The following is a 25,686-nucleotide window of genomic DNA, read 5'->3' as shown; positions in this document are numbered from 1 at the left end:
GCTACATTTAAGACACTGTTGTTGATAGCTGGGTTTCTCAAATCTAGTGGATCCTGTTCTGAGAAAAAGGCTATTTGGACGAGTATAATAACCAGGGCTGGATTTTCGTGGCCCAAATCAGGCTTCAACAGAGGCAGGCAGCCAGGAAAACTGTGGCAACACTGTGTTTGTCCAAGTCCTGCCTCCATCCTAGATGGCCAAAATCTTAGGGAGGGTGGGGAGAGCTCAGGCCTGCAAACTCTGGAAGCCCCTACTGGAACTCTTGTTCAGCCCAATTACACTGGTTAAGAGGCTTGTTAAAGGCTTTGCATCTCTGGCCACAATGGACAACTTCCTTGAAATGGCCATGAAAGTTCACACCCCTTCCTCACCCTGCACGTGCTCCTTCACTCACAGCCCAAAACACACCGGGCAGTGAAAGATGCACATCTGCATTTGCACATCTGCACATCTTCTCAAAAGGAGACAAACTCACTCACCCATGGCCATTGGACTTAAGACCCCAGCCTCTGGCCTCTCAATCTATGAACAAAGAGCGATCTCTGCAACTGTTATGCATGCAGATCAAAGAAACAGTGGGAGGCTGGGAAGGTAGGCAGGCATCTGCCAGCTGCAGATAGGTCAGGAAATTGCTGAATTTTTCTGAAAATGCTTTCTCAGGATGTGGGCATTAATGACAAGATTGGCATTTATTACCCTTCCCTAGTTGTTGTCATGAAAGTGGTGGTGGACCCTCTTCTTGAACCTCTGTGGGCCGTGCTGTGAAGGTGAATTACAGATCTGTGCTCAGATCCCAAATCTAAAAACTTATTCCTATAATATGCACCAACCTCTCATCTCACAAACAGAAACTGGCTCATATCATCACCACTGATCCCCTCTGAATACCTGTTTGAACCAAAAGGCCAGGGTTTCCTATTTGTTTTCCTGAAATTCCATTTTACCATTTCTGATATAGTCTCCTTGGTACCAACAACCACTGGGACAGAGAATACATTAGAATATTGTGCAATCAGATCATCATAAACAGCAATCTCCTCAGCTCCAGCTGAACCAATTGACCTGTGAGTGCTTTGAAACACAGACAACCAACGTCATAGACCAATCTTTATAGTTTTCTCATTTGTTTCTGTCAATAGGATACCATGTTAACAGCTACCATGATTTAATCACATGATAAACATAACTTGCAGGTGAATATCACTCTCAAGTATAGTACAAGAGAATAATGTTCCCTAATCACCTTCTTTAGCTTCTCCCATTTGACTTGGGGTCGTGACAATGCTGGTTGTTCACCCTTCTTCATCTCCTCCTGTCAGTAGCCCATTCCTCTTCTTTCCATCTGTTCTTGGGCCTTCCTCTTCTCTTCCTTCCTGGCCGTCTCATCACCATCACTTACCTCGCCACATTTCCTCCCTCTCTCTCTCTCTCTCTGCAACAGTTGACCATACCATTTCAATCTCTTCTTGACTATTTTCTTTGATGCTCCCACAATCTTCACTGACCCGCCCCCCCCCCGATGTGCTGGCTCCTCATTTTGTTCTTCGTCGTTACTCGGGACATTGATCGCAGCATCCACATCTCAGTATCCAGTCGTTGTTCCTCTCTTCTTGATGCTGCCAATAATGTTCCTTATATCACAGGGAAATACCATTCCCTTCTATATCCCAAGGCAATATTATTCTAGACAATGGAACATAGAACATAAGGTGGACATATAAGAACATGGAGCAGAGAGGCAGAGAGGACCCTGCAATATATTCTTATATACATATAGGGTTAGGAGTTGGTTCCATCTCATACAATTTGGGATTTTGTTTCCTTTACATGCTTGTACTGGAGCTATGAATAATAAAATGGCGCAGTTGCTCACTCCTAGTTTTTCATGGTATAGCTGACATTTAGCAAGAAAAGGCTTTGTCAGCAATGGCCGGACATTTGTTAACAAGGAATGGTGAGTAAGGGTCATTGGTTTGCCAGATAAGTGGATGGTCTATTTTGCAAACAAATTGGAGCAACAGATCATTTAGGAAACTGAAAAGCCAGACATGTTAAGGGACGTTGTGCATGACTAGAGTGCTGTAAAGATCATACCCTCGTCTTCAAAACTTGTAAAGAGAGAGGGAGCAGCAAGAACAAAAAGTCAATGAAGGCTGCATTCTTAATCCAGATATAAAACAGGCAAAGGTGTTTATTTCTCTGTACGACAATTGTTATGACACTGAGTGTGTCGAGACTTGGTTCAACTCAGTGAAGATTGTTTGCAACCAAGTTAATGTTTAGTCCAAGAACTTAGTGAATCTCTCTGATCTGTTTCTAATGAATCTCCTTCAGTCACCCATTTCCTCAAATATTTATGTAATTCTCCCTTAGGTGATCCCGACACTATCCACCGCTCTGGGATGTCTATTCCAGGCCCTTCTCCCGTGCTGTGGAAATCAGATAAACTTAAACCGCCATGCTAATCTCAGTAATCTCATTAAGCAGATAACACACAAAATGTACTGTTCGTATTTATCTTAAACAGAACCAATCATGAATGGATGCCTGAAATTATCCACTCATGAACCATGCACAAAGGAGGAGCAAGTACAGAACATGCAGCAAAAACAGCATCAACAGATGGCATGTCCAAAGCATAAACTTCGGGTTATCCAGCTAAAAAGGAAAAAAAGAGCAGGGAGGGTAATTTTTCAATTTTCTCTCCCAGTGCATGGTCTTGACTAACAGGAGCAAGCCATTGATTTTCCATCTATGAAGCCCCTCAAAGTGCTCACTCAACATCCTATATCTAGGTCAGGGCTAATAGATCAGGATAAATTCCAGCATCTTTAAGAGTGAAACTTAGCTTGTAGTCATACTCTTTTGGGAATGACATGAGGAAGCTGTTCTGCAATTTGCTGACTTACATAGATGCAAAAAATATGAATGTCAAAATGGTTAAGTGAATGTGATGCAGAATGATGCCAATGGCATGGGTTCAATCCTCATACTGGCTGTGGTAGTTCATGGAGGCCCTGTCTCCTTGCCTTTGCCTCACATTGCAGAGTGGTACCCCTCAAGCTGTATGTAACCAATTGTCTCTCCCCAACGGAGGTACTTTGTGGACTATAGCTAATTGCCTCAGTGCTTTGAGGATAAAATGTAGGTTGACTCTCCAAGGCAATATGAAGGAGTACCACGCTGCCTTTGAGAAAGGCATTATACCAAGGTAATGTTTGCTTTCTCAGGTGGATGCAAAATAGTCCATCGCACAATTCAAAGAGTAAGGAAACGTTTAGCCAATATTTATCCCTCAATATTTATCCCTCAAACAACATCACTGAAACAATATCTGATCTGAACAGGAGTAGGCCATTCAGCCCTCAAGTCTGCTCCGCCACTCAGTAAGGTCATAGCTGATCTGATTGTGGCCTCAACTCCATATTCCGCCTATACTCCAATAACCTTTGACCCCCTCGTGCATCTGATTACTGTTTGAGGGAGCTTTCTGTGCACTAATTATCCAACGCAGTTTCCCCATTACAATAAGGGGTGGGACTTTCCATACCTGCCTTCTGCCAGGAACTCCCTGTCCCAATGGACTTCTGGCTGGGGCTCCGCCTCAATCGCGGTGGGTCCCACCCATGGCGGGGCTGGAAAATCCCGGCCAATGACTGCACTTCAAAGTGGTTCATTGGCTGAAAAGCCATATGGAGGCATCTTGGGGCTGGAAAGCACGACATAAATGCAAATCTTCCTTAGTTCCTTTTCTGAATTCACATTAGCCAGTACAAATTATGGAAAGGAAGACAGTCCTTGGTGATATTTATCCTTCAAACAACAGAGCCAAAACAGATTAGCTGGCTGTTTACCTCATTGGTTAATAAATTTGTCTACAAAATAGTGGCTACATTTCAAAAAAATAAACCATTGGCTGTGAGGCAGTTTGACATGTCCTGAAAGTGTGGGCATGTGGGTATAAATGAAAGACCTTCATTTCTCAAGTATATAAATTAGGCAGTCTGAGAATATGTTGACATTGGTCAAATTAATTTAATTTAAGACCCCTTGAGATCTTTTACTGAGGAATTTAAACTTTAAACCAATCAGGATAGATGAATTGGAGGTTGTGACTAAGAGGAGAAAGGGCTAGGATTACTAGGAATTAAATATTAATATGCTGAGAATAACCTGGGAGAAAAATCACTGGGGCATTAAAAAAAGTGGAGTGCTTTTTTTATTCATTAGTTATGAATATTTTGGAGATGGGAAATGAAGGCTGATTTGCCTGGGCAGAGCCGTGTGCATTATAATGATATAAAGCACCAATCGCTCATAAGGGATTGCGCAAACACTTTGTGGGTTCATTTTCTAATTCTAGACACGTGAACATATATACATGGGTAGAAATTTTGAGGACATCAGCAGCAGGGCTGTGCCTGCTGCACTCTGCTCCAGGCCGAAGTGAAACTGAGGCCGGATCACATGACACACTTCCTTTAAAGTGATGGCATGCTACTAGCCCATAAAAGCATATTACAACATCCTCCTTTCTTCTTAAAGATACATTTTCCCCTTTCAACAAAGTATAATTATTTACAATACGTGCTCATGTTTAGTTACCGTTATATAAGTGTATAGGGCTGGCGAATCTATGAGTTTCTAAAGTGTAAAGGTAATCTGCCGGCATGTCCAGATCTTGTAGTGTTAGCCTTGTCTGAAGGTTTCTTTAAATGGTTCATAGTGATCTGTGGGATTGTCATTTTTGGATGTTGTTCCTTGTTACATTTGGCACCTTGTCATAGATGAAATAGGACTGCATGGTGGTTGAGGAGCTGGGATGGATTTGATTTGTCCTCGGTTATGCCTCACCTTTGAACCTTTGTGTGGAACAACTTCATAGGATCTTGGTTCTAAATGAGTCCTGGTCACCTCGGCTCGGTTGCCACGTACCTTCTATGGGATCCTGGGTGTGAACTTGTTGCCCCAACTGTAAACTTGGCAATATTCATGCACATTGGTCATCTTCTCTGGCAATTTTAGAAGTTGCTTTCTATTTTTTGAGAGAGCAGAATGGGTAAGAGTAGATAAATTGTTATGTACTGATCTGCCAAACATGAGCTCCACCAGCGATGGAATAGTTGCACTTAAAGGTGTTGTTGTCAGGTATAATATTGCAATGTGTAGATCGTGCTTGGTCTGTCCACCTTTGATAATTGGGGATTTCGCCGTGTGAATCATTTGTTCAACTAGGCCGTTAGATCGAGGGTAACAAGGAAAAGAAGTAGTATGATCGATATTCTACTTCTCATACATATCCTGAAATGGTTTACCAATAAATTATGGGCCATTGTCCTTAATGATCTCTCCAGGCACATCAAATAAACTGAAAATAGCATGACAGTTCTGCTTCATGTATTGTGTAACGGCTTGGTAAGGTACTTGGTAAAGTAGTTGACAATGACGATGAAGTCAGTGCCATGGACATGAAAGAGATCAGATGTGATTTTAGACTGAGGATGGATAGGAACCTTAAGCGGAATCAATGGTTCTTCGTGCTGACTTGGCGTAATCTCTGGCCATGCCTCGGACTTCTTGATGATGACTTCATACCCAGCCAATAGACAGTCTTTCTTGTGAGTTTTCTCATCTGATCTATACCCACGTGTGAGCGATGGAGTTGTTGCAGAATATCATGTCACAAAGATTCCAGTATGATGACCTGCCTGCCTTTAAAAATGACTCCCCGGGAGATGCCTAGCTCGTCCCAGTTAGGCCATAATGGTCTCATGCGGACATGCTGTATTGAATCAGGCCATCCTTTGCTGATGGTTTTCACAGTTTCTGTAGTGTGAAATCTTTCACTGTTTCTTCTTGTAACTGCTGGCATTTGCATTGTGCAAAATGTACCAGATCAATTGATGGACTTGCATTCTCCTGCAAACGTAATGTTGCAACTCCCTTGATACTGCCAATTTTGTCAAACATTCTGGATGTTTTGGTATTAGGTCATGAAATGAGATGATAGGAGTAGCTTCTGAGGTTGACCTGCCGTGTGAGGGCTGACTGATTCATGGATTGTCACACGTGCAGAGTCACTGCATGCCCATAGGCCTGCGATTGCTGGGCCTTTAATCTCCACGATGTAGAACATCGGTGACACCCAGGGGGATTGATTGTACTTGTACTCCAGAACTATGGATCCTGCGCATGGAATTAGTGAGCCGTTGTACGCTGAGAGTTTCACAGCAGTAGATTTTGCCATGGCCTTCCATGTCTGTGGACACATGTCCTTTAGAATTCACAGGGTAATATGTTGGCACTTGCTCCTTTATCAATCTTAGCCCATAATGAGTAGTTACCAACTTCCTTAGGACAGATAATTTGAATCTTGGCAAACACTTCAGATGGAGTGATAGTGTCTACTTTTTCCACGAGATTGATGGTATGAAACGTGTTCACCACTCCTCATCTCGTCACGCACATCATTGTCATCTTCTGGTTTGTCAGTCGCCTCATGTATATGTTTCTGACAGGATACCGGATGATTGAAGGTACCTGTTGTGTGTAGTTTGTTTGGATCAGTGCACGGATCTCCACCCATCATAATCGCAACCTTCTCTGTCCCAATTTTTTTTTGTTGTTGTTTTGTTTTGTTTAACTCTCCCTCAGTCACTATCAATCTCGTCCACACCCTGGTCACTTGCCTTTCCCGACTAAGCTAACCTGGTGCTGGTCCTCTCGACAGCTGCGCTACTCACCATGAGGGATCTGTCTGCTTACCAGCTTTTTATTGGAGCACCATCTCAACATTGTCTCTTGAAAGCCTTTCTGTGCAGTTACCACGCAGCAGTTTCAACATTCTCAGACACTGCGACTCTGCTGCAGTCTGACCAAGACGTTGAGGGTCATCTCATGGCATGTACCACAATCTAACACTGTTTACTACGTAGTACCCATACTTAACCTTGCTGCTACGCTGAGCACCATGCTGGCTAGAAGGAACCGCCGCTGCCACCATGTGTGTTACAATAATATAAAAGCACCAATTGCTCATGAGGGATTGTGCAAACACATTGTGCAGGCACATGTGAATTTATAGACATGGTTAGAAAGCTTGAGGATATCAGCAGCAAGGCTGCACCTGCTGTGTTCTACTCCAGGCTGGATCACATGACACACTTCCCTTAAAATGATGGCATGTGGCTATCCCTTAAAGGCATAATACAACAGGTGGGGCAGTTGGAAATAGGGAGCTCATGTGATGAAACCTCTCAGAAGACATCAGATATGGCAACCCGACAATGGACAGCATTGGAATTTGGTGGGTCGTACAGTTTCTCTCCTCCCAGGCCTTTAATTGACAACAATTTCTGACCTCGTCCAGTAACTTTTCTAAGTAAAATATGAATGTCGCTTTCAATAAAGTAAGTTCACAAGCGATTTAATGTCCACATTACTGGGACTAAGACTGTTTTGGTGACTTATTTAATTTGGAGATTCAAACCAACATTTTGTTGGTCAGAACCCGTCAACTTTCAGAAGTTGAGCAGTGGAGAATCTCCACAGGCATTGGAGGGTTTCAAATTTTACTTGTAATAATCACAGACAATCTGGGCTGAAATCCCTTCACTGTGCATGTAGCAGTTATACTTGTACAATGAATAAACTCCTTACTCTTGAGAGTAAATGTCTATTTTTAAGACTGTGGATGCCAAGAAGTTCAGAAGAGCGAACTCCAGTCCCAATTTTGCAAAACTGTTGCTTTTCTGCCAATCTGTCAGAGTCTGTCAGCCACGAGATAGGCTTCATAGTAACATGTGATCATTTTGTTTCCCATGGAGCTGTAGCCAATTGTGACTCTAGCAGAACTTGCACAGTATCCAAAAATATAGAGATTTAAGTTACTTCTAGAGCAGTTCCCTTTGCTGCCAAGCCTGAAGAATATGACAGGCTCAGGCAGCAGAGTCCAAAAACCCTATACAGCTCTGGGGACCTGGGTTCGAATCCCGCCATGGGAGATGGTGGAATTTGAATTCAACAAAAATCTGGAATTAAAAGTCTAATGATGGCCTTGAAACTGTTGTCGATTGTATTCTGGTTCACTTTAGGGAAGGAAATCTGCCATCCTTGCCTGGTCTGGCCTACGTGTGACTCCAGACCCACAGCAATGTGGTTGACTCTTAAACGGCTGAGCAAGCCACTTAGTTGTAACAAACCGCTACAAAGACACAAAAAAGGAATTCAACTGGATGGACCACCTGGCATCGACCTAGGCTCCGGAAACAACAATGGCAATCGAGCTTGCAAAGCCCTCTTTTCTAGCATCAAGGGGCTTGTGCCAAAATTGGGAGAGCTGTCTCAAGCAACAGCCTGACATAGTCATCCTCATGGAATCATACCTTACAGATAATGTCCCAGACACCACCATCACCATCCCTGGGTATGTCCTGTCCCACCAGCAGGACAGACCCAGCAGAGGTGGTGACACAGTGGTACACAGTCAGGAGGGAGTTGCTCTGGGAATCCTCAACATCGACTCCAGGCCCCATGAAGTCTCATGGCATCAAGTCAAACATGGGCAAGGAAACCTCCAGCTGATTACCATGTACCATCCTCCCTCAGCTGATGAATCAGTGCTTCTCCATGTTGAACATCATTTGGAGGAAGCACTGAGGGTGGCAAGGGTGCAGAATGTACTCTGGGTGGGGAACTTCAATGTCCATCACCGAGAGTGGCTCGGTAGCACCACTACTGACCGAGCTGGCCGAGTCCTAAATGACATAGCTGCTAGACTGGGTCTGCGGCAGGTGGTGAGGGAACAAACAAGAGGGAAAAACATACTTGGCCTCATCCTCACCAACCTGCCTAACAGAAGCATCTGACAATGACAGTATCAGTAGAAGTGACCACCACACAGTCATTGTAGAGAGGAAGTCCCGCCTTCACTTTGAGGATACCCTCCATCATGTTGTGTGGTACTACCACCGTGCTAAACAGGATAGATTTTGAACAGCTCTAGCAACTGGACATCCATGAGGCGCTGTAGGCCATCAGCAGCAGCAGAATTGTACTCAAACACAATCTGTAACCTCATGTCCCGGCATATCCCCCACTCTACCATTACCATCAAGCCAGGGGATCAACGTTGGTTCAATGAAGAGTGCAGGGGGGCATGACAGCACCAGACATACCTAAAAATGAGATGTCAGCCTGGTGAAGCTATAACACAGGACTACTTGCATCCAAACAGCATAAGCAGCAAGTGGTAGATAGAGCTAAGTGATCCCACAACCAACAGATCAGACCTAAGCTCTGCAGTCCTGCCACATCCAGTCGTGAATGGTGATGGACAATTAAACAACTCACTGGAGGAGGAGGCTCCACAAATATCCCCATCCTCAATGATAGAGGAGCCCAGCACATCAGTACAAAAGGTAAGGCTGAAGCATTTGCAACAATCTTCAGCTAGAAGTGCCGAGTGGATGATCCATCTCAGCTTCCTCCAGAGGTCCCCGGCATCACAGATGCCAGTCTTCAGCCAAATTGAATCACTCGACGTGATATCAAGAAACAGCTGAAGGCACTGGATGCTACAAAGACTATGGGCCCTGACAATATTCCAGCAATAGTACTGAAGACTTGTGCTCCAGAACTTGCCGCAGCCCTAGCCAAGCTGTTCCACTACAGCTACAACACTGGCATTTACCCGGCTATGTCGAAAATTAACCAGGTGTGTCCTGTACACAAAAAGCAGGACAAATCCAACCCAGCCAATTCCCGTCCCATCAGTCTAGTCTTGATCATCAATAAAGTAATGATAGGGGTCATCAACAGTGCTATCAAGCGGCACTTGCTTAGCAATAACCTGCTCACTGATGCTCAGTTTGGGTTCTGCCAGGGCCACTCAGCTCCTGATCTCATTACAGCCTTGGTTCAAACATGGACAAAAGAGCTGAACTCCAGAGGTGAGGTGAGAGTGACTGCCCTTGACATCAAGGCCACATTTGACAGAGTGTGGCATCAAGGAGCCCTGGCAAAACTGGAGTCAATGGGAATCAGGGGGAAAACTCCCCACTGGCTGGAGTTACATCTAGCACCAAGGAAAATGGTTGTGGTTGTTGGAGGTCATTCATGTCTGCTCCAGGGCATCACTGCAGGAGTTCCTCAGGGTAGTATCAACCATGATTGAATGGCGGAGCAGACTTGATGGGCCGATTGGCCTAATTTCCGCTCCTATGTCTTATGGTCTCATGGTAGTGTCCTCAGCCCAACCATCTTCAGCTGCTTCATCAATGATCTTCCTTCCATCATAAGGTCAGAAGTGGGGATGTTTGCTGATGGTAGCACAATGTTTAGCACCATTCATGGCTCATCAGATACTGAAACAGCCCACGTCTAAATGCAGCAAGACCTGGACAATACCCAGACTTGGGCTGACAAGTGGTAAGTAACATTCACACCACACAAGTGTCAGGCAATGACCATCTCCAACAAGAGAGAATCCAACCATCTCCCCTTGACTTTCAATGGCATTACCATCACAGAATCCCCCACTATCAACATCCTGGGGTTACATTGACCAGAAACGGAACTGGACTAGCCATATAAATACTGTGGCTACAATAGCAGGTCAGAGGTTAGGAATCGTGCAACAAGTAACTCACCTCCTCACTCCCCAAAGCCTGTCCACCATCTACAAGGCACAAGTCAGGAGTGTGATGGAATACTCCCCTTTTGCCTGGATGAGTGCAGTTCCTACAACACTCAAGAAGCTGGATACCATCCAGGACAAAGCAGCCCGCTTGATTGGCACCACATCCACAAACATTCACTCCCTCCACCACCGACGCACAGTAGCATGATCTACAAGAAAAATTGCAGGAGTTCACCAAGGCTCCTTAGACAGCATTTTCCAAACCCACAACCACTACTATCTAGAAGGACAAGAGCAGCAGATAGATGGGAACAACACCACCTGGAAGTTCCCCTCCAAGTCACTCACCATCCTGACTTGGAAATATATCGCCGTTCCTTCACTGTCACTGGGTCAAAATCCTGGTACTCCCTCCCTAACAGCACTGTGGGTGTACCTACACCACATGGACTGCAGCGGTTCAAGAAGGCAGCTCACCACCACCTTCCCAAGGGCAATTAGAGATGGGCAATAAATGCTGGCCCAGGCAGCAAAGCCCACATCCCATGAATGAATAAAATAAAGCCAATGTCATGCGTTTGAAGTGTAGTCGCTGTTGTAATACAGGAAATGCGACAGTTATTTTGTGCAGAAAAATGTGCCACAAACAATGTGATAATTTTTTTAAATTCCTTTGATGAGATGTGGGTGTCGCTGGCAAGGCCAGCATTTGTTGCCCTATCCCTTTGAACTGAGTGGCTTGCTAGGACCATCTCAGAGGGCAATTAAGAGTCAACTGCAATGCTGTGGACCTGGAGTCACATGTAGGCCAGACCAGTTAAGGACAGCAGATTTCCTTCCCTAAAGGGCACAAATGAACCAGATGGATTTTTACAACAATCAATGATAGTTTCACGGCCACCATTACTGAGACTAGCTTTATATTCCAGATTTATTAATTGAATTTAAAGTCCACCAGTTGCCGTGGTGAAATTTGAACCCCTGTCCCCAGAGCATTAGCCTGGGCCTCTGGATTACTAACCCAGTGACACTGCCACTACATCACCATCCTTCCCCTAAATAACATCCAGATAATCTGTCTTAGGTGTTGGGGAGAACTCTTCATAAAAGATACTACTTTTAAAATCAGCTGAAAGAGCAGACAGGACCTTGTTTTAACATCTCATCCAAAAGACAGTGCGTTCGATAGTGCAGCTCTCCCTCAGCACTACACTGGAATGTCCGCCTGCGTTAGGTACTCAAGCTTCTGGCATGGGTCGTGAACCCAAAACTTTCCAACTTGAAGGCAGGAGTTCTACCAGCCAGCCACAGAGACATTTCCCTGCTTCTCTCCTCTCTTGAAGGTAATGTTAGAGTCGAGTACCTCAGCCAAGTGGCCATGCTTCAAGCACAGACAGGATAGTAACTATCGGGAGGCTATTTGACTGTGGTGAGCCATCACAACCAAGCTCGGTTTTTCCCTCATGCCAACATGCTCTACAACAGGCTTCACTAGACTGGAAAATCATGGCTCATTTTTGTTTTTTCTCTTCTCATCCTAGAGCCAGGAACCCTACTGACCTAGGGTGGGTATTGAACCTGGGACTAAGTGGTCTATAACGCAACAGACAGTGCCTCTACCAAAAAAACAGCCAACAAGCAGAAGGCCTTTGGGATTGCCACTGACAGAACTTGAATGGCTGGACACCAGCGTTACCACATGGGCTTCCTCCTGTTACACTGCTCAGTATGGCTCTCTTGTCTGATGGCAGATTCACAGACCCACATGGTAAGGGCTGTGTGATGAGGGAAGCTGGAGCTGCCTAGGAGCAGTCTTGCCTGCAATCTGAACAGAGTTTAGGTCCTAGGCAGCTGAAGGCATGGCTGCCAATGGTGGACCAAAGGGAACTGGGGATGAGCAAGAGGCCAGAATTGGAGGAGCGTAGAGATCTTGGAGGGTTGTAGGACTGGAAAGGGTTACAGAGATAAGGAAGAGTGAGGCCATGGAAAGATTTGGACAGAGGAATGAGTATTTTAAAATTGAGGGGCTGCCAGGAGCAAATGTTGGTCAATGAGCACAGATCAATAGGAAATTCTAGGTCAGCCATCTAGACCAACTCTCCTTCTCCTGTTCAACGCATCTTAAACCAGAAACTAGCAGAGATAAAGCTTTAGATCTGTGAAGAGTAATATCCTGAGCTGATAAAGGATTTTGTTTCTGTTCAGTGCAAGATAAAGTTCACTTTAACAGCTAGAAACAGCAGCTCAGCTGATTCTATTTAAAACTAATTTATGCTGGCAAAATAAATTATACCAAAAACATCATATATCCAAGGCTTCTAAATAAGAACCTAATGTAAATTAGTAAGACTGAATTCTATCAGAGTAGATTAGCCTATCCCTTAAATGGGAAAAAGCCAGGGAAATGGATCAATAACACAGCCTCAGGGCTCATAGCTCTCATGTCTGTATATGGGTACAGAAAGGGTCTGCTCTATTGTTAGCCTCCTCCATTATGTCAGCAATTTAATCACAGCACTGCTTTCCCCAGAATGGTCACCAACAATAGGAGACAGACCAGAATGCCTTCAGAAACACTGGGCATTGTTTGGCATCGAATTTTTCTCATGCCATTTAAATTACAGGCACACTTAAAATGAAAGGGCACAGAAACACCTCCCCCAGCCCTGTGGTTGGAACAACCTTGGCAAAAGATGGTTTGGAGTGTGGAGACATTGTGTTTTCTTTTTGTTGGGTGAAGGAGGATGGGATAAGCTGCTGAACAAATGCAAGTCTTTTCTTACGAATCAAAGCAAACTAACTGGGGTTAACGATAGCTGGGTGACGTTTATAACTCCGCAAAACAACATTACAGTCACAATAGGTCAGCAATTGCAGAAAGGTACAACTTGTGACAAATTTTTATCCTCAGCCTTCAGATCACAATATATTTGCACCACAAATCATATAAGGACATACGAAATAGGAGCAGGAGTAGGCTATTTGGCACCTCGAGCCTGCTCTGACATTCAATATGATCATGATGATCGTCTATCTCAATCCACATTCCCGCACTGTCCCCATATTCCCTGATTCCAAGTGCCCAAAAATGGCATTGATCTCTCTCTTGAATATACTGACCGAATGAATGGCATACTCAGCATAGCGGTAGCACCTTCGCACCACAGGCTGTAGCAGCTGAAGATGGCAGCACGTCATCACCTCCTTCGGGTAACCAGGAATGGGCAATAAATGCTAGCCTGGCTAGTGATGTCCACATCCCAAGATAGTGTCCTTCTGACCAATGAGGGCCACGTTCTCCAGCCAGAATAAGATCCCAGAAGTTCTGAGCTAGGTACAGTGCCATGAGTCTTCCAGAGTAGTCTGGGGATGGTGGAGGGGAGGTGACAATAGCAGGGAAAGGAGATACTGAATAACGCAAAGGGGGCACCGCACCCACAGGAAGTATCGGCGACAACAGAACACTGGAAAGGAAACGAGTGCTTAGGCTGATAAAAAGATAAAATACAATAGCTGAGAAAAGGCTCAGAGTTAACTAGTGGGAAGTTCAACAAGCTTTAAAGACTAACAGCATTGTAAAAGGAATTAGTTAGAAATACGGAGCTTGGAAAGCCTTCCGGAATGCTCTTCCAACATGGTCACACTTCAGCTGCTTTTAAGCCACATGGGGTTAGGGTTGCCAACTCTGGTTGGGTGTTTTCCCAGAGGTTTCAACACTTGACCAGCCACCCAACTCCCACAACCCTGCCATTGGTCCATTCTCCAGGTACACTACCATCCAATCACCTCCCTGGAGATTAATCTTCAATTACTGGGAACTCCAGGGTAATACCGGCGGGTTGGCAATCGCACTAAGCCAAGGTCTCAGGATCTCAGAGGCAGAAGTCTCACCTAGTGGGCTAATGGCCCATGGTAAAAACCGGTAGGATTCATGAAAACCAGCCATCAATCTTCATTGAAGCCAGCTGCAAGCAGCCTGGAGAGGTTGGCAAGCTGAGCAGCTTAATCTTCATAATAAAAACAAAAAATGCGAATGAAGTGTCATCGATCTGAAACTCTGTTTCTTTCTCCACAGGTGCTGCGGGGTCTGCTGAATATTTCCAGCACTTTGTGATGCAAGATCTCATGAACTAGCTGTCTCTTGCAGACCTCAAGGCAAGCTGAAGTTCCTGTAAGATAGTTCTCAAATCAAAAAGAACGTTTTTCTTTCCTCAGCAAGCTCCATCAATATTCTGTGTTAGCACAGCGAGACCAAGAATATTATTTGGTGGCAAAAGGTGGAAGAATAAGAATGGAAAAGCCTTCAAAAGGTGGCAAGATCCACAAATTAGAAGATATCAATGATATTGAGATGTTTTTCCTTGGAAAGATCCAAGAACCAAGGGGAAGTTACTGGAGTGCTGATGCCCTGGTAAAGGGAAACAAGACCCACTTTAACTTAGACGAAGGTGCAGCAGCTTCAGTTCTTTCTGATGCTGAACCATGGTTGTAGAAAAGATCTCTTCAGCATCAAAAAACTACACATGCCAGGAGGTATAGAACTCAAGGTCACAGGACAACTGAATGCAAGCCTTCAATATAGAGAGAGAGAAAAAGCATTGAAACCTGAAATGTGTTCCTGAACTAGAGATGTTCACTCTTAAGCAGGAAACCCTGCACTGACTTGCATCTGCTTTACAGAGTAGAGGAACTGGATAGCTGAGAGGATCAGCCTAAAGGCTTCAGAGCTGAATTTTCACAGGAATAGGAAAGCTGAAGACAGTGTACCACATCACTCTGCATCCTGAAACAAAGCCAGTGTGTCTGTTTACACCCAGAAAAGTTCCTCATCCACTCTTGTCCAAAGTAAGAAGGAAATTAACTCTATGTTGAAGCAAAGGGTTATTTCACCTGTGGTGGAACCAACAAGCTGGTGCTCGGGGATGGTCCCAGTGCCAAAACCCCAACAGACTGATGAAAATTTGCGTAGATCTTACGCAGCTGAACAAAGCATTTGAAGGTAAAGTTCAGCGTATGTTGTCTGGGGTCAAGAGCTTAGCTAAATTGGGAAAGAGTTCAATCTTCATGAAGCTAGCTGCAAATAATGAGTTTTGGCAACTACCCCTCGATGGAGTGTCTAAGTTGCTCACAACGTTCATTACACCATTTGGGAGGAATTATTTCAACGGTATCACATCAGTGGCAGAAACCTTCCAGAGGACATGGTCAAGTATCCTAGAAGGGCTGGATGGAGTCGTAGATAACATGGATTATATCCTGATCCGTGGATACACTTAGATGGAAAATAACACTAGAGTGTGAGCTGTGCCACAGTGTCTACAGGAAGCAGGGCTGTCACTCAACAACAAATGTGAATTCTCACAGCCAACTATCAAGTTGCTTGGGCATATTGTGGATGCATCCGCTGTCAGAGTTGATCTACAGAAGACAAGAGCAATCAAGGAGTTTCCAGCTCCTCAGAACGTGACTGAGCTCCAGGGAATTATGGGTGTGGTAAACCAAGTTGGGAAGATCCTGCCCAGCCTTGCTGTGATCAAGGAGCCACTATGTCAACTCCATGAAAATACCTGGTGCTGGGACGAAGCACACCAGAGGCCTTTCGAATCAAAAAGAGAAAGCACGATCATGAGACATTCCAGCACTTCCTGTGATGAAATATATTGTCTCATTAGCATACCACAGTTAGCATTAACCCCTTATACTACAGTGATCTGGAATGCATTGCCTGAAAGGGTGAGGGTATTATAGTAACCTTCAAAACAGAATTGAGTAAATATGGGAAGGGAACAAAAAAGTATAGGGCTATAAACAAAGAACGTGAAAATGGGATTCATTGGATAACTTTACTGAAGAACCTGCCCAGGTACGATACACCCAAATGCCTCTTTCTCTGCAGTATTATTCTATGGTTCTAGTCTATGGCTCTCATTTTCTTCAAGCACACATCATTTATTCATTGTGAAAAAAGTGAAGACAAGAGAAACAAGAAATAAAGCCTCCAGGTATTCATCCAACTGGAGTTTGCAGCCTCAGTCACTGTTGATCATGGAATCTGCCCCTATAAACATAAACACCCTGGATGTCAGGGCTGGGCTACAAAAGCCCCCAAACTCCAAGTACCAGGGTGACACAACCTCCTGTCTCCAACATCAGCAATACCTTTAACACGGTTAACATCAAAAGCAATCCAGAGCAGGGGAAAACAGAGTTGGGGAGAAGCAAATGCACAATAATGGTAGCAGAAATAGGGGAAGAGAGATGAGGTTAAAGGGATGGGTTTTGAGGAGGGGAAAAGGAGTAGAAGAGGCAGACCGGCTCGAGAAAAGAATTTTACAGGATTCCCAATCAGGAAAAGGGGCTGGTTGATGATGCAGCACCATAAACCAGTCACAGGAAAATCTCTCAATTTCCCATCGAGCCAGTCAGCCCATCCTAGGTGGCAGGGCAGAGGGTTTTAGGACAAGAGCTTCAGATTAAGGGATATGAGAACTGAAGGCTTTTTCAGCAACTGGAGAGCAATTGGAGTTGGTGGGTGGTATGAGGAAGGGAGAGTCAGACAGGGGTGTACAGGTTGGAAGAGTTTGGAAAGGTCAGGTGGGTTGAATCCATGGATAGACAGTGAGTAATGACTGATATCAGTGCGTTGGGAGACATAGGGTGAGTGGGTCACTGAATACAGGCTGTGGGCAGCAATGTTTTCAATGATGTGACCCCTTGAGGGTCATAGGGTGGGGGGATGGGTACATGGAGTTTGGAAAACCATTAAGGAGAGCCTGAAATCGCTAAAGGCATGGCCAATGGTTTTAGCAGCGTGGAAAGGAAGTGGAGACATGGTGGTAATGTCACTGGGCTATTAATCCAGAGGCCCAAGCTAATGCCCCAGGGACATGGGTTCGAATCCCACCATGGCAGCTAGTGAAATTTAAAATCAATTAATAAATCTGGAACATAAAATCTATCATTATTTGTAAAAACCCATCTGATTCACTAATGTCCTTCAGGGAAGGAAAAGAAATTTGCCATTCTTACCTGGTCTGACCTACACGTGACTCCAGACCCACAGCAATGTGGTTGACTCTTAACTGCCCTCTGAAATGGCCTAGCAAGACACTTAGTCCAAGGGCAGTTAGGGATGGACAATGAATGCTGACCACATCCCATGAAATAATAAAGAAAAATACAGACACAAGGTATTGCGATGTGGAAATGGAGAGGATAGTGGGGCTGGAAGGGATGTAGGGTTTGGAATTAATCTACGGCACATGCAAAAACACAGACAAATCTTTACACAGGAAGAGGGAACAGCACAAATATAAAAAGAATGGTGACCACTGCTCCTCATGTTCATTAGGCACAGCAGCCTTAGAAACCGTCTGCTCGTATCTCCAGTGCCTCTCGCTTACCCTTGTGGGGGGATTGTTAATCACTATCAGACTTACCTCTCCCTCCTCGCTCCTCCCAACAACTTCAAATCATCGGAATTGTCAGTTCTACATAAACCTCTGCTTCCAGCTCAACCTCATTCTCTCACTGGTCTACACTCACTTACTCACCAGCATTTCAGACAATCCAGGAGAAAAATCATAAGGTCAAAAAAAAAGTAAAACACTGCTTCTATGAACACTTTCGTTCAATGGTTATATAACAAATAAAGTTGTGGAAAAGGCTGTTTGACTGGGTTGAATATTTGGAGGTAAGCAGTCATGTGCTGAAACCTCCTGACATACCGATCAGAGCTGGAAACCCTCTGCAGGACATCAAATTTAAAACTATAAATCCTTCCAGAGCCTCAGCCCACACAATCATCTTCAGCTTTATTGCCCTCCTTATTTCTCCTCACAAAACTACCCACCCTCCCTAACTCCCCCACACCCCCAGCACTCTGGCTCTAACTTGAATTTTTAATGCACTCCCATCCCTCTGCTCCAGCATCTGTCAACTCCACAATAACACCCTGCAATTGGACTGCTCCACTTCCCTCCACCTTCTCAAACCACTTCTGCTTTCTAACACCTCTCCACATGGGTGGGATAATTGCTCCTTTCTTCAATCCTCTCTGCAACACCCTGGGAAGACTTTTCTCAGTTGAAGTTAGCAGTGATGACACGCTTGCCTCATAGTCAGGAGGTCATGGATTCAAGTCCCACTGCAGAGACTTGAGTGTATAAGCCAGGCTGATGCATCACTGCAGTCCTGAGGGAGTGCTACACTGTCGGAGATGCTGTATTTTGAATAGAATGTAAAATTGAAGTCCCACCTGCCCTCTCAGGTGGATCTAAAGATCCCATGGCATGATTCGAAGAAGAGCAGAGATGTTCTCCCCAGCTAATGGCCAATAGATATCTGCAACTAACATCAGTAAAACAGATTATCTGATCACATTGCTCTTTATGGGACCTTGATGTCTACACATTGGCTGCATTATTCCCTACATTTCAACAGTGATAGAATTTCAAAAAGTATTTCTTTGGCTGTAAACGCTTTGGGAAGCACTGAGTTTGTGAAAGGTGCTATATAAATGCAAGACTTTATTTTTTTTGATCAGTCCTTCTACTTGCCATTCCTTTTTCTAAAATTAATCTCGAACTTTGTTTTAGACACACCCTCTGTACCTTTTCGAGCTTAGGTCCTGTCGCAAGCTGTGCAAATAGTCACAAACCGATCAGCCAAAACTAAACAAAGTTGGCAAAATTTAGTATAATTCATTACTTTCATTCCAGCCTCTTTAACTGAACTGTTTCTCTTCTGTCGAGTGATTCTGTTCCTTCTCTCCCTAGCAATGTCCGCAGCAGCCCAGCTCACTGCTGCATCAGACTAGTGACCAAAATAGGCTCATTTTAGCTGTGTTCAAATTGTGGGTGCTTTTAGTCACAGGTCACCAACCTCACCAAACCTTGGTCTGTCCTTGACCAATGTAGAGCTCCCTGGGTAGTTGATAGATACTTGGAATCAAATGCAGGGACTCAAGTCTCTTGCTCATCCTCGATTCTAATCCCTCCACTATTGATAGCCATACCTTCAGCTGCCAAGGCCCAAAGCTCAGGAATTCCCTCTCTATCGCCCTCTTTCTCTGCACCTCTCTGCTTGTTTAAGATGTTTCTTAAAACCTACTACTTTGGCCAAGCTTTTGGTCACCTGAACTAACACCTCCTTATGTAGCTCGTGTATTGTCTTGAGTTCGGGGGGGTCTAGGAGGGGTTTCTTTAGGGTTTACCTGTTACCCTAGAATACTACCATGGACTGTCATCTGTAAAAACTAATCTTGCTTATTGACAGATCTATATACATCTCAGCGCTCTCCACGAGGCTGTACTTCTGCTTCCCACCAGGCCTCAGTCTCTTAGTCATGTGACATTGCATCACAGTTACATCATTAGTTATATCAGTATCAGATGCTGCTCTTTGCTCTACATCTCTCCCCAAGTCTTTATCCCGACTATATATATCCTCCTACCTCTCCCTCCACAAAGGCTCAGACTTCACAGGGTTAGTCTCTGTGGTGCTTTCACCAATCCCCCTGATCTGGTCCTGATTTTATTTCGATGCTGAGGTCAAACTGCACTCTCTCGTCGTTCGACGGGAGTGTCTTCCACCTGGGTGGCTGTCGAGTTTCTACCTGTTTCTGGTTTCTTGTCCCCATCCAGATCTAAACTCACTGGGGAGAGTGCGCTGTAATATCAAGCCCCACTGCTCCCCAAGCCATGACAGAGTTTGACCAAACCATCAGATTTCCCCAATTCTACCTAACTGTTTAATTTAGGTTAATAGAATACAAGCACCAGGTTTGTAAACTTAATAAGTAAATAACTGTTTATTGAGCAAATTGTCTTTAACTAGTGGCAAAATAAATAAATATGAACTGCTAACTTCTAACTCCATAACTTAAACTCTACCCCTACACACACACACACACAGACAGAAGCACAAACAGACACACACACCCACACACACACACACACACAGACAGAAGCACAAACAGACACACACACCCACACACACACAAAACATGCATTTTAAGGGTGAGATAAAACAGTTCAATAGCACCAATCTGGAGTACAGGATTAGATGGGTTGATTTTGATTGATGTCTTCCAAATTCCTCATGGTTTGTTGTTGATATCACAAGGTGGTCTCCCAGCACTTTCAGTCTGTGGTTCACTGGTTGAAAAACATGCTTTTCAATGTCCCTTCTGGTGATTCTCCTCTTTTCCTCTCGACAGGGTTTTTTTTTCCAGAGAAAGCAGGTTATGGAGGGATGAAGAAAAAGGCAGTTAGCTAGCCTTGTAGATTTACTAGAATCTTACACGCACAGGAGAGAGAGGTTTTAGAGAAGTGTTCTCTTTGCAGGCTAGGATCCCTCTGCTCATTGCTATCACACAAAATCTTGGTCACTTGATCAGGAGCCAATTAAAACGTTGTTGCTAGGCAGTTCCCCTTAGTCCAGAACCTCTTTCCGGCACCATCCTGTTCCCTTATGGCACCCTATGTTCCAGGATAGCAACATTGTAGATATTTCTCATCCTGTTCCAGCAAATATGTCTTTCAACTGCAGCCATGGTAGTTTTAAAGCCACAGTCCAATTTTAAATCCAAAGCCCAAGAAAAATGGAAAAAAAGGTTATTTACAATAGCTTGACTAAGGTTCCATCGGTTTCCTTCCCAATGATATCAAGGCTCTTTGGTTTCTTCTGATATTTCCTCCCATCTCAGGTGTGGAGCTCTTTCTATTACAATGCCTCATTTCTGGTGATTTCACATCCACACCCTCTCCCCAGGCTGTGCACGTTCAAGTCTCGTGCTCTGTGCCTGAGGTTGAAATTCCGAGCTTGACTCTCTTGTGTCTCTCTTGCTCCTCGTGCTTCTCAACTTTCTGATGATCATCTGAGGTGATGTTATGTAGTAGTGCTTGTTGCAGGGCTGGAAGTTGTGTTCACAGCCATCAATAGTTCTAATGGTGCGAACCCGCTTTTAGTGGTGAGGTTCTGTAGTCGAGAAGGGCTAAGTTAATAGCTTTGTTCTTTTTCATCAATTCCTTGATTGTTGAATTCCTTTTCCTGCTTCTCCATTCACTGGGGATATCCAGGTGAACTATTCCCACGCCTGGAACCACATCCCTATGCAAAGTTACAGAACAGTTCATTAGCAAACTGAGGATGGTTCTCTGACACCACAATGCCCAGGATGCCAAGTGTCACAAAGATTCTTATTACTGATGTAATGACTGACTCCGCTGCAGTGCTGTGCAGTCTGCTCATTTCAAACTATCAACGACGATGATGAGAACTTTAAACTCCAATAAATCCATTTGCAGCCATGGCCTTAAAGGAAAAGTAGATGGTGCAAGTGATTCGCTCTGCTGTTGGCTGTTCACTATTCAAGGCAATCTGTGATTCACTCTTCAATGGAGTGACTGATGCCTGGCCAGCAGATTAACCGCTGGGTTCTTGTTCTGCATTTCACTATTCCCAAGTGACCTTGATGGATTTTCTGGACAATGTTGAGTCAAAATGTTTTAGGGATGACTAGTCTTGTCATTAAAAACTAAGAACTCATCTGTGATTGTGAGATGTTTTCTCTGTTTGAAGTCTTGGTGAAGTACTGAGTTGTTAGCAGTATAATGCGGCCATCCATTCTGGCAATACTTTTTTATTTTGATGCACTCATCATCCTGCTATTGTGCTTACTTAATTTCTTGTACTCTCTTCTCGATGGCTGGTAAGTGTTTGGTAATGAGTGAAGTACGTACTTCCACTTTCTCAATAAAGTTTATATCTTCCAGTTTAACTCCTTTTACTGGTATTCTTGATAATGCATCCACTGTCATCTGATACTCCCCTTGATTGTACTCAGTAACTGAATCGTAACAAAAATGTCAAATTCTAGGCAGCATTTTTGCAAGACTTCCTTCTTACAAGTGTGTTCGACAGGTTGATGGTTTGCAGGCGAAAAGAGTTAGCATTGCTTTCTGCTTTTGCGTGGTAGTTCACTACTCACTTTCAGCCTGCACCACATATCAGCAATGTGAAAAAGAGAGGCAAAGGTGTAAGCCTCTCCCTGTCAGTACACAGCCTCTCCATCAACATGTCCTCAGCTGTGCCTCCTCATGGTGACACATGGAAACTGGGTACCCCGTCACCTCAGAATAAAGCTTCAGAGGAAAACATCCTCCGAGTTCCTCTGAATTCATCAAGCATAGGAAACCAGCGTTCTTGCTGACTTCTCTGTTGGAGGTGCCCCAGTATATGCAGGATGCAAAGATTATGACCCTGTACAAGAACAAGGGTGACCACAGCAATTGTAACAGCCATCGAAGCATCTCCCTGCTGAGCAGCGTAGGAAAAGTATTTGCCTTTGTCGCTCTTGTCAGGAGGCAGATCCTGGCTGAACGCATCTACCCAGAATCCCAGCGTGGCTTCTAAAATGGAAGATCTACAATCGACATGATCGTCTCAGCCCGGCAGCTGCAAGAGAAATGCTGTGAACAAAGGGACCACTATATATTGCCTTCATCAATCTCACCCAAGGCATTGACCATGTGAGCAGAAGCAGACTATTTAAGCTGCTGGAGAAAACAGGCTGCCTGCTGAAGCTGTTCGATGTGATCCCCACTTTCCGTGACAACATGATGGGTAAGGTCAGCTGTGATAGGGCAACATCGGAATCTTTTCAGATCCACAGTGGGGTCAAATAAGGTTGTGTTCTGGCACCGACACACTTTGGCCTATTTTCTTTGCTGCAGAAGCTGTCTACTTTTTCTTTTCTTTATTCCTTCATAAGATGTGGGTGTTACTGGCAAGGCCAGCATTTGTTGCACATCCCTAGTTGCCCTTGAACCGAGTGGCTTACTGGGCCACTTCAGAGGGCAGTTAAGAGTCAACTCATTCTGTGGGTCAGGAGTCACATGTAGGCCAGACTAGGTAAGGGTGGCAGATTTCCTTCCCTAAAGGACATTAGTCAACCAAATGGGTTTTTACAAGAATCAATGATAGTTTCATGGTCACTGTTACTGAGACGAGTGTTTTTTTTTCCATATTTATTAACTGAATTCCAATTCCACCAGCTGCCATGCTGGGCTACATGCCAGAATTGACAGGAAGCTGATCAGCTTACCCAAGATCCAAGACAAGGGTTCACCAAGTCCTCATCTGAGAGTTGCTCTCCTCTGATGATGCCACACTAGCATTCCATACCGAGGAACTCCTTCAGTGGCAAATGGACAGGCTCTCACGCCTGTAAAGTGTTTGGTTGGACCATCGGCATCAGGAAAGACAAATGTCATGGTCCAGGACATTGCCATACCTCCATCTATCAGCACTAACAATGTGACGCTGGAGGTTGCTGATAACTTCACATATCTGGGCTCCACAATTACCAGTGATCTGTCACTTGATGCTGAAATCAGCACACGCATCACAAAAGCTGTAGCTATTATGTCCAAGCTGAGTAAGAGAGTGTGGAACAACAGCCTGACTGGGAACACCAAACCGTGAGTCTAGCAAGCCTGCATCCTCAGTGCACTCCTCTACTGTGGTGAGACCTGGACAACAAATGCAGGGCAGGAGAAAAGGCTGAACAGTTTCCATCTTCACTGTCTCAGGCCTATTCTCAGCATCATCTGGCAGGACAAGGTCACCAACTCAGAGGTCCTGGGGTGTGCTAATTCCGTCAACGTACACTCATTGCAAAGCCAACCACGTCAGCGCTGGCTCGGCCACATTCCTCAGTTGGATGTCGATTACTGGGTCGCAGCCTCCTGGGCATCCAAACCTCTTCTCGAATATCACCTGCAAGCAAGATATAAAGATGGCTGACACTGACACTGACACTGACAACTGGGAGACAGATGCGGACGGCCGAGGCCTCTGGAGCTGATTGTTTGGAAGGGTTTTGGAAGAGGTGAGTAGGAATGAAAAACTCCGCTGGCTGAGAATAGGCCCGAGAGGAAACAAGAGGCCAGCTAATCGTCCACCTTCTCAGCCTTCCTCAGCAGTAAAGGTGGCAGCGACAGCCATGCCAGAGTGGGGTTTCTGAGCCACAGTTTAACACTGAGTTGACCACCATAGCACAAACTAGAGTCTAACAAGATGGAAGGCTGCCACAGTGAACTTACAGCCATGTGCAAAACTGGTGTTCGAAGCAGAGCCAAGCACTTGAACACAAGGGTCCGGTCTCTAAAAGTTACTGTTTAGGCAGATAAATTGGCAATGAGAGCCTGAAGGATGGGTTCTAGAAGGAATCTAGACAAACAGTTCTACGATAAATGCGCTCCCAGAACAGTTAACTGGATTGGGGTAGAGTGAGCTTCAACACCAGGGTGTCAATTACCCAGCCAGCAAGTGAGATAGCGGCCCTCATACCCATGTCTCCCCCCACATCTGCAATACTGAACATATTTAAGTGGATGGAACACACAGCCATATATTTCCTGCATACTTAAAGCAAGGGACGAGTCATTTGTGAATCATGTTGCCTTCTTCCCAAAGGGGAAGTGTGTCAGCATTTTACCCAGAACCCTAAATGTTAATATTATCTTCAGCTTCCCTTGTTAGTGTTTAACACTTAAACAATCTAGAAGCAACCCTTGTTGCTGCCTGTCAGTTTGGCTCAGTGCTAACTCTCATCACAGAGTCAGAAGGTTATGGGTTCGCAACCCACTTTAAACCTTAAACATCTATGTCTAGGCCAATGCCTCACAGCAGTGCAGGAGTCAGGGGTACTGCCTTGGTAAGCATGTTCAGGCATTTTATGATGTTAATAGTGCTATGCAAATATAAGTTGTTGTTATACCATGATTTTGAAAGAGACTTTAAACAGAAGGCTCTCTCAGGTGGATGTGAAATATCCCAACGCACTGCTCAAAGAGACTTCTCCCAGTGTCCTGACCAATATTCCTCTCTAATGCAACATCAGCAAAACAAATCAGCTGGTCCTCATCTCCTTTGCTATTTGTGGGAGCTTGCTGTGCACCACTTGGCAGCCGTGTTTACTGCATAACAACAGTGACTGCATTTCAGAAGCAAATAACTGGCTGGGAAGAATTCTGGGACAT

General features: G+C 44.6%; 1 protein-coding gene across 2 annotated transcripts in view; it reads right to left on the bottom strand.

Moving 5' to 3' along the window:
• Positions 1–25,686, bottom strand: part of pdlim1 (PDZ and LIM domain 1 (elfin)) — a 205,650-nt gene that overhangs the window by 114,242 nt on the left and 65,722 nt on the right. The gene's annotated exons all lie outside the window — the stretch shown is intronic.

The sequence above is a fragment of the Carcharodon carcharias genome, chromosome 28 (assembly GCF_017639515.1).
Source record: "Carcharodon carcharias isolate sCarCar2 chromosome 28, sCarCar2.pri, whole genome shotgun sequence".
In the NCBI taxonomy this organism is placed as follows: Eukaryota; Metazoa; Chordata; class Chondrichthyes; order Lamniformes; family Lamnidae; genus Carcharodon; species Carcharodon carcharias.
This window is presented reverse-complemented; position numbering and strand designations above follow the sequence as displayed.